Here is a 15,911-nt window from a genome sequence, read left to right on the forward strand (position 1 = left end):
ACTAAGGCCTGGGGATTTATTGTTCATTTGTTTTCTCAGTGGGTGGTGATTATCTTGATATGAAATGCTTTTAATCATTTCAATATTCTCAGCATGTAACCCCGGGCTTGTAGGCACTAGATGAATGGTCATCAAATGGCTTGGATAAATATGAACCTAATAGACATACTAGCCTGCCCTCAAATTCTGTTCTGCTTCATGTCAACTCATTTTTTTTTCCTAAAATATTTTTACGGAGCTTCAATTGTAACTTTTTTAATAACAAAATTGTAACAATGTTGTAGAATGTTTACTTGGACTTATAATTTGATTATTAACTTTTTCTTCTCTTCTCTTTGCCTATCTGGTATACCCACATGGATTTTCCATTCTTTTCTCAAATGTGAACAGCTTGGAGAATTCTAAGTGCCATTTTCAAATTCTAGTTCAGGCAGTGTCTAGCTGGATGTTCCATGTATAAATACTCTAAAGAGTTGGCTGGACACAGACCAATAGTTGGATTACTAATACTAGCTCTCTCTTTAACCTGGGTTAACATGTGCAATAACTTAAGCTCCATGGAAGCCAATTTCCTCTACATAACATGAAGCAATGCTTTAATCAATTGTTTATAAACCATGTACAACGTAGATCTGTAAAATCTGGAACCACGCCCAAAGGCACCTTAAGTGTTTAACATTGGCTGTGCCATACTTATACAAGGCTCATGAGAATGTTGAACTTCTCAAAGAATATTGGTAAAAATCCATTAGAGTTCTCCTAGGAAGTCCTTATAGGCAGTGAAACAGAGGCTTTGCTTACAAGGACGTGTATTTGAGTTTTGCTGTCACAGCTCCACCAGTGACGTCTGCTCTGTGGAGGCCAAAGCAAACCATGTAGCAAGTCCTTCTGGGGATGGTTTGTGTTGTTGCTTAGGCTAATTTTTTAAGGCAACCGTGTCAGCCTGTGACGATCAGTGCCTGGCTGAACTTCCTTATCTGCATCAGGCTATGACAATCATGCTGGGACACTCTGCTCCTCATTACATCTTCTAAAGCCTGGGTACCAAGGCCAAAAGATACTAGAATGAGACCATAAGATCCACTTGGCAGGGGATACATGTTTCCAGAGCAGGAACCTAAAGCTACCCCTTTCTTAAAATCAAGACGGGTGGTCTGACCTGAAGCAGACTTGGCACCACAGCATTCAAAGTGTTGACATCCTGGAGCTATTCCTGGGAATATGATATCTATGTTTTGATATCAAGTGTATTAGAATGTTACATTTGTTTTTATGTACGATTTTTTTGAATCTGTTTCCTGATTTTGTATTTTCTTTAACAAAACGGAACAGAGAACTTTATTCCCCAGGCAGACTTTAACATTTCCCAGCCAGATCTGGCCCATTGCATAGCTGGCCTTTATTATGGGGCCTGCCACCCACACACTAAAATCCGTGACCTCAGGAAGTCAAGTCACAGATCCAGTTTAGTGTTCCTGGGCTTATAACCCTGGTTTTCTTGCACGGCTACTGCAACAATGCTAGTGCTGCATCATTTCAAGTTTTTGTTTTTCCATATTGGAGTCTCTGTGGAATTTCACGACTGAAACCTAGACCTGAAGCCAAGTCTAAAGTATGAAAACGCACTTCTCCATTGAAGTGGGTGGTGTAGGTCAGTTTCAGAGTGAGAAAGGCTTCTGAGAGGCTTTGAGAGAAAATTAAGGTATGGAATGAGCTTGGGAAATTTGAAAGTCATCTTATTCATCTCTTTAATGTGAAAACTTAGGTTAATCATGCAAATAAAGCTGTGGTACTCCACCAGAAGTGAAGCCTGAGACTTTTTTTTTTAAATTTTTAATTTCCCACTATCAACACGGAGCTGTGACTGGTAGCTCACAGTAGAAACCAGGTGTGCTTCTTGACTCGCAACAATGTGTAAGATGAAACCTACAACAAAGAAATATCTGGCCTCAAAAGGCAGTAGTTAGAGTACTGTGAAAGCCTGTGTGTAGAGATGCCGCCCAAAGATTTCTAAGCTAGGAAAGTTGTATTTCCTTGTGTGAATTTTAAAGGTCTTGGCAGGGAGAAGGGTAGGAATCAGACAGAAGGCTATTGTGGGTACTTACACGGGACATGTTGGTACCTGAGCTATTGTAGGACGAATGAAGGTGGGGGAGGAAGCATTGGGGTGGAAAATATGTTTTGGGTATACAGAAATGGCAGTGCTTGTCAGTGACTGAATGTAAGTTCTGAGGAAAGAAATGAATCAAGTTATCAAGTTGTACACTCACATTTTTGTACAGAGGATCTGGGGAGTGCTAATGTGGCGAGGGAAATAGGCAGCCACTGGATCTATGAGCTGAGAGTTCAGCTTCAGCAGATCTGTATGACGTTTAAATGAAGTAGGCACATGGCATGTGCGAGATGGAAAGTAAGAGTAGACTGTCTCCACCAATTGTGTTCCGTGTTGTAAAAGAAGATACGGTGTATATGAAGCAATTGCCCTGAGGGAAGAGGTGGTTTCTAGCACTCCAGGTTGTTGATTTTGGATGTTTCGCTTCTCTCTGAAAACCATTTCCCTATGTGTAAAAGAAAGCCATTAAATTGGATAAGGTTTCTGATCACTTTCCAAAAAATTCTTTTATTAATTTTCTCTTGTGAACTCTACAGTTTTAAATAACTCTAAGCCATCGTGTTCTTGAAGGAATGTTGTACCAAGTTCATCTATGTTGTGAATGCTTTTACATTGTAATATTGCCCCAGATTATAAAGGTGTGATAAATATGAGTTATGGACTATGTCAATAAAAAAGAAGCTTAAATGATCACTGATCTTAGTACCTCTGAAACCTTTCTTCTCAACGAGTCCCTGCTCCTTTTGTATCGTGTGTGTGTCTATGTGTGTGTGTGTCTGTGTGTGTGTGTCTGTGTGTGTCCCAGTGAGCCTAATTAGTGTTGCTTGCATGAGCATGGGGTTATTTCCAGAAGCATGGACAATTCATCAGGGGTTGTCTCCCTGAAGGAAGTGGAACCCTGTCTCCCAGTCACTTGTCAATATCCTTCACTAGCTTTTTCACCTCTGTAATAAAATAATGGTGGGCCAAATTCTGTGCCAGTCTTGTGCAGGTAACCTCAGTGAGCTCATGAGTCCAATGGCAATGCCATATTCAGAAAATATCTTTCTGTAACATACCCCTCCATCTTCTAGATTTTCTATTTTTCTGGCTCTTTTCCTTTCCTTGAGAACCAGAGATGGTGGAGATGGCTTATTTAGGGCTGAATACTACACTATTGCTTATTCTTAGTATTTTGACAAGTTGTGAGTCTCTACATTAACCATCACGGTTGCAATAGGAAGCTTCTGTGATATAGTTTGAGAACAGCACTAATCTAATAATCTGTGGTATAAGCACAAATATCTAGAACACAATTTGGCCATGTGTCCATTTAACAAGTCAACAGAAGGGCATCCATTTTCCACTAGGATTCATGATCTCCTTGGTTACCATCCTTTAACCAGGGTTACAGTCCCAGGCATGCATTCCCTCCTGTGGAATGAGCCTTGAATCCAACCAAAAAGTGGTAGGTGACTCTCCTAATGCCCATGCCCCTAGTGCACCAACAGGCACACCTGCCAGGATGACATCACTATTGTGATTTGCAGGGCTCACAACTGCCGAAGACTATTGATAACTTCTCTCTCTCTCTCTGCAGTCTGCATAGTAACGGGCACATCCAGCTCAGATCAAGATTTATTTCTCCATGTTCTATGGACGAAGTGTGTGGTATCTTTAATAGTGGAGTCTTACCATCATGTTCTGATGGGCAGCCAGGAGAAACGGCAACTGCCTGTATTGTTTTGGAAGCCTTTGCTTCCTTGATCAGCAACTCCCAGGAGGAAACCCACACTTGGTATTTGAAGTTTTATTTAATAACCTGTGGCCTCTGGGAGAAACATTCTCTCCTTGTATTCAAAGTCTTTAATAATTATATTTTGACAGATGTATTAATTCTCAGCTGATTTTTAAATTGAGAGTTGATTGTATATAAAAATCTATTCAGTTTGAGTCTGAGATCTCCTTAATATGCCCGTGAATGGGTTTTCTTGCCATAATCAGTCCACAACTTCTGATCATGGACAGGTGACCAGCAGTATACTAGTCCACAACACAGTCTTATACATGTTTGATTAAATTTTATACAAAGCAATGGCTCTGCCAGTAAGAACATTGAAAATAGCCCATGATTCATGTTGCTATTTTCACAGTTTCCAGATTAGAAATTACTGAGCTTAATAATATTGATTATTTCGACTTTAATACACTTTTATCTTTGACACTTTCTTATAACATATTCTTGTTTATGCTCATAAGACATCGGTTTAAAAATTATTTAGTCATATACTTGCTTTTGCATCATAACATTTAACAGTAGAATTTCACCCAAAGTTTTAAGGTAGTTGGTCAATTTTTTAAGTCAAACTTCCATTAAATAAAGATACCAAAACTTTAGATTAAAAAAAAAAGTAGAATGTCTTATATGCCAAACAAATACGAAAGAGGTGCTTAAAGATAGAAGGGCTAGAATTTTAGTAAGATGTTCAGAAAATAATCGTGTCTCTAACTAAAGGATAGAAAGCCACTCATTATGATCATTTCTAGCTCAATTCATTTATCCACAAATTTTGGGAATTCCTTGTTTTTAATAGCTGAGTAGTATTCCATAGTGTATATGTACCACAGTTTCTTTATCCATTCTTCTATTGATGGACACTTAGGCTGTTTCCATGTTCCGGCTATTATGAATAAGGCTGCTATGAACATGGTTGAGCAAATTTTCTTGTTGTGTGCTGGAGCATCTCCTGGGTATCTAGCCAATGGTCAGAACATTCTCCACAGTTGAGTGGAGAGTGGGATATGACTTTCTCACGTACTCTGGTGCCTCACATTTGACCATGTCCCCTGGAGGGGGAGACCTGGTGGCACTCAGAGGAAGGACAGCAAGTTACCAAGAAGAGACTTGATACCCTATGAGCATATACAGGGGAAGGTAATCCTCCTCAGGAACAGTCATAGGGGAGGGGAATAATGGGAAAAATGGGAGGGAGGGAAGAATGGGAGGATACAAGGGATAGGATAACCATTGAGATGTAACAAGAATAAATTAATAATAATAATAAAAAAAGGTTAGAAAGCCACAAATCGAGGTCGGTCTACTGGTTAGGAGGGATCACAGTCCGTCTTTTCTATTGGTTAGGAGGACACGGTCGGTCCTTTCTATTGGTGAGGAGGGGAACACAGACAGGAAGGATGATAGAAGGACATCTCATCGTGTCTCCTCCTACTCTCCTCTTGTGCTTTTCAGAGCCCTCTCTTATCAAGATACTGTAGCAGATTAAGTCCGGGCTCTCTGGTTTTGACTGTTACCCATCCTGGTCCTCAGTTCAGCTCAGTTTGAAACATTAAGTCTTTCTCAGAGTGACACCCAGCGTCGACCAGCGACCAAATGACCCTACCCTCAGATGACCATTTGAGCTTATTAAGACCCACAACCGTGCTGAGGCTTGTGAAGGCTAGAGGCCTCCCTAGCCAGAAAGGCCATTCCCGTCATCTTGACAGTCCTGCATGTCTATGTAACATCTGTGCCTTGTTCCACGGAGCCTCCCGTACTCTGAATCTCTCCGTGGTGTCCTTGCAAAGATCTGAGGTATCGGCAGGCCGCAGCCGAAAACACGCAACGTCCTTGTTACCAGGATCAGGCACTTCCTGGAGCCTGTTCACCAAACAGATACGTGTCCCCGTCGACTTCTACTGAGTCAGAATTTGTATTCTAAGCAGCCCAACTAATTTAGGTGCATATTAAAATCTACCGGGAAGCGCTATTCAGTTATGGCAGGCATACTTGACCAATTCCCAAAATCTTTCACCTGGTGGTAACTGTGGGAAGAGGTTTACTTTCATTGCACCCCCTTTGCAGAGGGGTCAGGCTAACTAAGTCAGAAGATTTGGGAAGCGCACCTTGAACAGTGTTCTATTTCACTATGAGGATAGCTTCATGAGTGACGGGCCATCCAAATACTTTGTGTATTTTTATATTTTCCCTCATTAACTGAGGACCCTGGGTGCACTACTGTTCTGGCAAACTAATGGATTGTAACGAATGGCCTGTGTGATTTAATTTGAAAAGCCACAGGGAGCATACCAGTCATAAATTAAACATGAGACGAAGGGCTTTCAGATAGACACACCGAAAGCAACAGGAAGCGGATGATAACAGACATATGATCCTCAGACAGAACAATTTATGCCATTTTACGTGGGTGAAAATAGCTCGGTGAGTCTCCAAAGGATCCGAGGCTCTTTGTACTGCAAAATGCACAGTACATGATGATAATAAGGATGGCTGAGTCATAAAAGAAAAGCTCAGATGCCCACGGCATACTGATTAGGAAGGCAGGGAATCTTGCAATATAGGTTTAGAAGATTTTCAATAAGTGCGATGCCAATAAAGCATAATTTAGAGTATATATAAAATTTTAGCACCATGAAAAACGGTTTTCCAATGACTCATCCCTTGAGCTTCCTGTGAGAGAGTATAGTAGAAACCATTCCTTGCCATGCAGGAAATGATAGCCCTCCCATAGTGCTAAAGAACCTTCCAGAGGTACTAACTTGATTGCTCTTTTGTTGTCAGTGGTCGAGTTTACTAGATGGAGCCCATCAAATTTACTATGAGACAACAGCCTTTCATTGGTGGGATTGAAAAGCCATGTGGAAACAGGCCTGGGCCTGCTGAGGATACTAAAGCCAGAGAAGTTGGCTGTATGGGGGATCTAAGAAAGAAGGCATGACTGTGGGTCCATGAGTATGCATGGTACAATGTTTGTTGCTGCCTTTTGAGGCTCTAGGTTGGTTTTTTGTTTTACTTTCTTTTATTTTTTGTCCACTGGGTACCATTAAACACCCTGTGTACTTCTAGAAAATCCCTATTGTTTTGGTTAGGCCTATTTCGATGGTGGCTGTTTCTTGGAACAGCTGTTTCTTGTTGAAGATTTGAGATGCCCTCTACTAAAATTCATGGCGGTCCTCAACATTTTACCAGCAACATGATGCAAACCATGAAGCAGACAACAAGGCATAGAAAAGGAGCCCGTTACAGCCATCAGGGCCAGAATAGTGCTGGGAGGGTTGAGGCCTACGGTGATGAAGGAGCAGGCTGTGGGTGTTGGGCTAGTGTCTGAGGCTTTGCTGAGGGCCTTCAATGGGTTAAACAGGACCTGAAATGGGTGTGGACTCGGGCTTTAGCCCTGATGAAGCTGAGGTAGGGTTGGAACTAGTACTTCTGGGTTTGATCTTATGATCTAGCATAGCACAAAGACGTCCCTTGACAGCAAAAAGGACACAACTTGTCTCTGGTCAGAACAATCATCCTGCTCATGTTGAGGACTAAGGGATCCTTGGGCAGTGCCAAGGCCTGCTACCCTCTCATGCCTGCCAGAAACACCAGGAGCCCTGGCTTTTACTTGACTGGCTAGGAATTCTTTATAGAGAGCAGGTACTGCCTTTCTAGCCTAGCTGTGTAGACACGGTTCAATAGGGTCTATTCTGTAACTTTGAAAAAATAAGCAACACTTCTTTCCCTGTCTTTTCCTAGTTGGCTACATCTGTGGCTCACTCCCATCCGTCTGATGTGTGGCCTAACTGCTTTCCCTCGCCTTAAGTGGATGAGCCATTCTTTTTTAATGCCTGGACTTATACAAAGTAAGTTCTGAATAATTATTGAGAATCCCTTTAAGTCATCTGTAAATCAAGACTATAATTCTTTTATTAGGTCCCACCGAGATTTGAACTCAGATCGCTGGATTCTGAGTCCAGAGTGCTAACCATTACACCATGGAACCCCATGCAAGACTGTAATTCTTAAGCACTTTCTTCTTTATTTTGTTTTGTTCCACAGTGATGAGAATGTATATGTTCCTGGTCAGGGGTCTCTCTCTCTCTCTCTCTCTCTCTCTCTCTCTCTCTCTCTCTCTCTCTCTCTCTCTCTCTCTCTCTCTCTGTGGTGGAGTACAATATTTACAGAATTTAAGAGGCTCTATTTTACAAAAAAATCTTAGAATTTTAAAATGTAGGAAATTGGATAATTGACAATGTTCAATGTTTTGACATTTATTAGGAAGGGAGGAATTTTAGTTTCCTAATGTTATTCAAATACTTTAGGATTTATTTTTGCCTGTCAGTTTTTTTTTACTTAATACATTACTCTGATTTTCATGCATTAATGAATTAGATTGTGACAAATTTATATGACATTGTCTCCTTGGAAGCACATAATTTTTGCAACTTGAGGAAATCCTTGTCCAGTTTTATGCATCAATATCAAATATCTACGTAAAAGAGAAACTTATTTCCCATCTCCTTTGTTGAAATGGTCTTTTATTTCTTAACACATATTTCAAAACACCCATTATTTGTCTAAGTGCCACTGATAGCGGCGTTGGGAATAGAAACTGGGACGGGATAATTTTATAGTACAAGGGAGCCTCTTGTATTGGTTGTAAGGGTTTTACTTGTTTTGCAGGATCAGTTCTTCCAGATAAGGACCCTGAGGCAGTAACTTGGGTGCTGGTAGCTTACAAAGGAAAAGTCTTATTGCAGATGCGCAATGCAGCTGGAGAACAAGCCAAGGAAAAGAAAGAGGTCAGGAAGCACATGATATCACACAAGGTCAACTCACTCTGAACCTGTCAGTCTCCAAGAATAAAGCCAATGACAAGACACTGCAAGGTAGCACAGCCAGGAGTCAGTATGTGGCTCTTGCACAACCAGAGCTGGAATATGGACAGTAAACTGGCAGATAATAAAGGAAAACTCCTACTTAAAAATGTCAAAGTGTGCCGGGCGTGGTGGTGCACGCCTTTAATCCTAGCACTCGGGAGGAAGAGGCAGGGGTGAGTTCAAGGCCAGCCTGGTCTACAAATCTACAAAGTGAGTCTAGAACAGCAAGGCTATACAGAGAAACCCTGTCTCAATGCTACCCCCCCAAAGTCAACGTGCAAAGCAAACAAAACAAAACAGACAATGGCACACACACATAATCCCATATATATAAAACCTCAAATATAACCCTAGCATTCAGAAGGACCAGGAGTTCAAGAGAAGCCTGGTTGTACTGTGAGACTCTGTATCAAAATATAAGTAGAAAGAAAAAAAGCAGGAAAAAAGAAAGAAACAAGAGAAAAATACTTAATTTTCACTTAATGTTTTCCTACAGACCCATAAAATAAGATAGCCTATCTATAGAATAGCAGCAGTAGATTATAAGAGATAATATTTAACAGGAGAGGACACTTTAAACTAAAAAATGTGGTGAATCAAACAAGTCAGCATTGGAAGATAGTACAAACAATAGAGGAATAATAAGAGAGCCAGAGGATCAATTAATCTTGAGTATAATACAAAGAATTAGAATTAAAAGAGGTCTTGAAAGAAAAAAAAGGAAAAAGTCAAAGAAATAATTTAATGATTTATAAAAGTAGAAAAACATAACCTTTCAACTGCAAATGGTCTTACGGTATGCTCACCCTAGAGAACAAAGTTTATAGATTGAGAAAAAAAAAAAAGAGAGAGAAAACTTACATTTGAAAAATAGTGTATGCTGGATAGGATAAAGACAGATAAAAACTACAAAAATCAAAGTAGTCTACGGAAGGAGTCTGTGTGTGCATATATATATGTCTCTGTGATTTTATATATATTATGTATGTGTGTAGTACTGGTTGTATCTCTGTGGGCTTACACACTTGCACATATGTACACGCACATGTGGAGACCACGGAGTGTCCAGTAGCGTCATCTATCACTCCATGTTTTATTCTCTTGGGACAGGGTCTCTAGCTCAAACTCAAAACTTGCATTTCAGCTATGCTAGCTGAGCATCGGGTTCCAAGAAGTTGCTTGTTGTCTTAGTCAGTGCTGTGAAGAGAGACACCATGGCCACTACAACTCTTATGAAAGAGAGAATTGAAACGGGGCTGGCTTACAGCTCTGAGGTTTAGTCTGTTTTGTCATGGCAGGGAGCGTAGTGGCACACAGACAGGCATGGTGCTGGAGAAGGAGCTGAGAGTTCTACATTTGGATCTGTAGGCAGGAGAGAGAGAGAAAGAGAGAGAGAGACAGAGGGAGAGACAGAGACAGAGAGAGACAGAGAGACAGAGAGAGAGAGACAGAGACAGAGACAGAGACAGAGAGAGGGAGACACTGGGCCTAGCCTGAGCATTTGAAACACCAAAGCCCACCTCCAGTGACTCACTTCCCCCAACAAGGCCTCACTTCCTAATAGTGCCATGCCCTGGTGACCGAGCCATCAAGTCTAGGAGCCTATGGTGGTCCTTCTCATTCACACCACGACACTTACCTCTACCATCAAAGGCTGCTGTCACAGGCACATGTACTATTCCTGCCTTTTCACACGGACGCCGCAGACTCAGACTCAGGTCCTCACGTTTGTGTAACAAATTCTCTTACCCAGTGAGTGTCAGGAGTCCTCAGCATCAGGAGTCCATTGTTTCACAAGCACTGTGGTACTGCATCCTCGTGGGTTTTATACTTAGTGCACGTGGTAGTTTGGGGGCTTTGAGCAGGTTTTTGTCATAGCAGAGTGTTACATGTGGTGGTGTCATGAATGTATGGATAACTCCGACACCCCATGGTGGTCTCAGGAATGAAATACAGCTAAATTATGTTTTCACGTCTCCAGGGCACACCATCATCACACGTGGGTTCCCTTGCGTGCTCTGATTCCTGCTTTCAGTTAGGTCTGACAAGACTGAGCTCCCCTAGCTCTGCTGTACTAAGAAAGGTTCAGTTACTGTTACTTTTTTTTTTGAAACATGCTTCTGGGAGGCTTTGGATGTGAAGTACAATGGACAGGTACATGGGCCTCAGAACTTAGAATAAGCTAGAAAAACTCTGTAACAGGAAGGGTGGTAAGAATGTCTAGGAGGTAAGCCTCCTTTCCCTCTGCTTTCAAATTCCATGAACTTCTTCCTTTTTCTCTTTTTGCCCCACTCTATTCTGGCCATTAGAGACAGAGTTGGGGTCCTGCCCTCCTTTCCCTCCTAGCATTTGAGATGAGGAAGAAGGCATAAGCAGGGAGAAAGGGTTGAGCAGGCCGGAGACCTGGCCAGGGAAGAACTGGAGGCGGGTGCTGGGTAGCCTGACTCCCTTCCACCTCTCTATTACAGATCTGCTCATTAGCAGCATAGGAGAACAGTGAGATGCTGACGCTGACTTGGTGAGCAGTGCCTGACGCAGGAGCGGGTGACTTGCCCTGCAGGCTGGCAACCATGGAGAGGCAGTAATGCTAAGGCTATTTCTGGCTTCAGCTGTGAAACTGGAACAAGCAAGCGTGTAAACAGAGATGGTGCAGGACACCCAGGCCTGATCCCTCCTTTAATCACAGATGGCTGGGCACCTCTTGTTTTGCCTAGTTGTGGGATCCTATGAAACTCTACCTGGATAAAAATCACCCCTCTATTTAAAATACTGCTCAAAATACAGCATACTAAGCGTTAGTTCTCAGGAAGGTCCTAGATTCCTAGCTGCTTAAGGTGCCCTTATTATTTTTCTCTTCTTCAGAAACTCAAAATCACGAGTCTTTGAAATATTTCATGAAGTATGCCTCATTTCCTTTTCAGGCTTCCGCCTCTGGCTTCATGGTGAGAGTTGTGCAGGGGGCAGGTGCATTTACGTGTGAAGAGTGTGAAGACTTAGGCTTGGTGCCTCAAGCAACTGGTGCTCTAGGGTGGTGGGCTGCTCCGACATCAGCCTTTGTGAGTGTCCAGAGCGATTACATAGAGAGAATGGGATTGATTAGGGAGGGGCTAGCAGGCCACGCTCTTTCAATGGGCTTCAGAAAGGTTTCAATGTATGTCGTTTGTTAGATGCTGGTAATAAGAATAACAATTAGAAATCTTCAAGACTTGAGTTGCTCTGCAAATTCTGTCTGTCTTCCTTCCTTCCTTCCTTTCTTTCTTTCTTTCCTCCTCCTCCTCTTCTTCTCCTTTTTTGTTTGAGTTTTGTTACTTTTTCTATTTTTTAAATTTATTTTTAATTTATATGTTCACTTTATATCCCAATCATAAGCCCTTTCCTTTTCTCCTCCTGGTCCCTCCCTCCCATCCTCTTTCCCCCTCCCATCTCCCCTTGTCCTCAGAAAAGGGGAACCCTTTTCACCAACTCACCCCAGCACATCCAGTGTCATCAGGATTGAGTTCCTCTCCATCCACTGATGCCACGCAAGGCAGTCTGGTTAGGGCAAAATGGTCAAAAGCAGGCAACAGAGGTCATGTTACAGACAGTACCCGCTCATCTTACTCGAGGAGCCATACAGAGATCAAACTGTCCATTGACTATGTGTGTGTGTATATATATGTCTCTCTCTCTCTCTCTCTCTCTCTCTCTCTCTCTCTCTCTCTCTCTCTCTCTCTCTCTCTCTCTCTGTGTGTGTGTGTGTGTGTGTGTGTAGGGAGCCTAGGTCCACTCCATGCATGCTCTTTGCTTGGTGTGTCCATCTCTGTAAGCTCTCCCCCTTAGATCTAGGTTAGTTGACTCTGTTGGTCTTCTTGCAGTGTTCTTGTCTCCTCTGGGTCCTTCTATCCTTCCCTCCCACTCTGGAATACTACTCAGCTATAAAAAAAAAAAACCCAAAGGAATCATGAAATTTTCAGCCAGATGCGTGGAACTAGAAAGGATCATCCTGAGCGAGGTAACCTAGACCCAGAAAGACACACGGGACAAGAGCCTAACTTAACCATTCTCTGAGAGCTGCCCCTGCCCCACTCTACCCCAGCAGCTGATGAAATCGGATGCTGAGACTCACAGGCGGAGCTCAGGAGTCCTGTGTAAGAGCTGATGATTTCTTGTAAGCATGTCTTTCTAGGCTTTCACAGGTCAAATGTGTTCCCTTCCTTCCTTTATGGTACTGCCATGAGTGGTACTTTTGTGGTAACATGCCATGCGTGTTATCTGCCAAAATACTCCTTTCCAAACCAAGGACAAATAACTGTGTGTTGCACTGCCAAAGACGCACAAATCATTATTTTGTGCACCCAAAGCACCCACTTCCTTGGGTTGGGAGGTAACATATTGGATACTGAGGACTTGGATGTGACCTGCTCAGATATAGAGGCTTCCAGGTTTGGGCAGGATTCAGAAGGAAAAGATCCTGTAAATGGTACAAGGTGGCAGCAGCAGCCTTGCCTGTTTGACACTGTGCACAGGAGATGTTGTGTTAGAGATGCCAGTGGTGGAATAGGCGTGCGAGACTTATGGCATGGTCCAGTGGTAGCATAGCACAGATGCTCGAGCTGGAGAGCAGGGCCACGTCATCTGTTGAATGGAGTTCTTTATTGTCAGACATGATAAAGGGCCGTGGCTGGACACAGGACATTCAGTGACCACGTCTCAGTGTTTCCATTTGAGCTGGATGCTGACACACTCACCAAGTAATACGTTCAGAAAACCCCATCCGCAACGTTCAAGAAGACAGACATGGACAGAGGACAGAGCGAACTGTACGGACAGGTAGCCCAGACCTTTATCATTTACTATGGCTCTTCAGATTGTACTTATGCTGTTTCAGCTTCTGTGACTTGGGGACCAAGAGTTCCTTTGGCTAAGCTGTGGAAGTAGCCAAGGCTGATCTGAGCTCAAGGGAGGTGGGCTTGACACATGGTTTCAGGTGGCCAGTGTCAGCTACTGTGTATGCCTCATCTGGAGGAAGCTGAGTGTGGCAAATGGTAATCTCCTCTGTGACTCCTAGATGTTCAAGGGATTTTTCAGAGTCACTGTTTCCCACATGCCAATGGAACCCTATGCATCAGAGGCTGGGCTTTGGACCAGCGTTGCCTAGGAGATGGAGAGAGCAGCAAAAGCCCCTAAACTTTTTTTCTGAAAATGACACCATGAGCATATAATGGCAGTAAGGACAGTTCCACAGGATTGTCAATGTACATAGCTGCACGAAACATTGATCTATTAGTATTATGTCTCAAAGTAGCTGTTGAGATTTCAGACGTAGAAAGGAGAGGCAAGCAACAAAGTCTTGTCTGGGGTTTATAGCAGTCCCAGGCGACTGAGAAGCTTCCAGCTGCCAGTCTCATGAAGAGATATTCTGGGATTCCTATTTTCGGGGCAGCCTTGTCATGTGGGCTAGCCACACTGTCTGGCATTGTCCTTTACTGTGCCATCAGGATTGAAACAAATGATTCCTTTCAGAGTGTATGAGTGGGGTTTTGTTCAGGCGGGTATCGAATTCTAAAGCAAAAGGCATCTAAGGTCTAAACCAGTCATTTTAATAAGAGACCTTAGGGATTAAAACACAGTTACAATGAAAAACACATCTCTGGATTCTAAGCCTTCATTATAAATTTAACTCAAATAATAATTTATTATATATATAATATATATGTAAAATAAACTCTCTCTCTCTCTCTCTCTCTCTCTCTCTCTCTCTCTCTCTATATATATATATATATATATATATATATATATATATATATATATATATATATATGGATAGGTAGGGTTTTCATGTGAGGGGAGCTGAAAGTAGTTTTTACTTTTAACCATATAATTAAGAAAACTAATCATTTGTTGTCCCTGAGGCTTCTGTGCTATGTGAATAACAACAAGAAGAAACAAAAAATGACGTATGTAAAAATAAATTTGGTACAAAATGTCTATGCCTTCAAGGGAGACTTGGGCCTGTCTGTTTGGGTACTGTCATAGTACACATCGGGACACTCAGTGCTTCTGCCACTAAGGAAATGTGTGACCCTACATAAATCACTAAGGTTAAAAAACAAAATCTTTTGTTTGGCGGTTTTGTACACGTCTGTGTTGAACTTTAGTGATCTTACCCTCTGTCTGTATCCCCCATCACCTCCTACGACAACCGTTCTTCTCAATATGTCCCCTCCTATTTTCGTGACCTTCTCTGTGGCCCGCTGAGTTCAAGAAGAGCTTCGTGCACAGGAGTTGGCGGGAGGCTATTCTACACCACTGAAGAAAATGACGTGTCCTCCACTAATGATTTTTAATTGCCCATAGTTCCTCCCTGGGGGTAGTGGTGGGGGGAGGAGCCTTTCAGGCCCCTCCCCAATCCATGAGGACACGTTAAGGATCCCAATCTTGTGCAGATAAGCACAGGTGCAGCGAGTTCATGAACGCACTGGCTATGCCATGTGCAGAAGACACCATTCTGTTGTACCTTTCCCTGATCTTGTTTCTTACATTCTTCTCACCCCTTGTTCCATGATGTTCCATGAGCCTTGGACGTGAGGGGGAGGGAGGGGGTCAGGGGGAAAGGGGAGATGATGCAAATGCCCTGTTAAAAAAAGGTCACCAGACTTTTATGATGCTTTTTATCTTCTTTGTTGTTAAGAAGAGAGACAACTCTGTTCATATGTTGAATTTTTAAAATATGTAATTGGAAAAAGACTTATGAGAGTGAAATGTTAAATTGTGTTCAGTAGTAGCCATGCGGTACTTTCAGAAGGGCATCCTTGTCCATCTGTACCTGTTGCCATGGCAACTGCACGGCTGCTCTATGGGGGTGTGCTCTAGGAGTGCAGTTTACATAGGCCACAGTGCATATGGTGTCCTGATTGGTCCGAGCTATGTGGGGAGCCTGTAACGGCAGATGTTTATCTCCCCCAGATTCTCAGTCTGGATGGTGTATTGTGCAAGTGCCCTGGGAAGAATACAGTCTCACAAAAACACTTCCTTGGCAAACCCCTCTGGGCTCTCAGACTTCAATCTTTTAAGACACGCTTATGTCTTAGCTTGATATTTTTGACGAATGGTTATTAAAAAAAAAAAAAACCCACAAGTATATCCCTAAAATGTAACAAAATACTTTATAAAAAGT

The 15,911-nt window shown here is 42.4% G+C and overlaps 1 non-coding gene and 1 pseudogene across 1 annotated transcript; one reads left to right on the plus strand and one right to left on the minus strand.

The window, feature by feature from the left end:
* Window positions 1–7,259: 7,259 nt before the first annotated feature.
* LOC127212208 (testis-expressed protein 30-like) overlaps window positions 7,260–15,911 on the plus strand; it is a 40,737-nt pseudogene continuing 32,085 nt past the window's right edge.
* Trnal-cag (transfer RNA leucine (anticodon CAG)) lies at window positions 7,807–7,878 on the minus strand. The gene has a single exon. It is a non-coding gene; the product is annotated as a tRNA-Leu (tRNA).

This window comes from Acomys russatus, chromosome 30 (assembly GCF_903995435.1).
Source record: "Acomys russatus chromosome 30, mAcoRus1.1, whole genome shotgun sequence".
NCBI classification, from domain to species: Eukaryota; Metazoa; Chordata; class Mammalia; order Rodentia; family Muridae; genus Acomys; species Acomys russatus.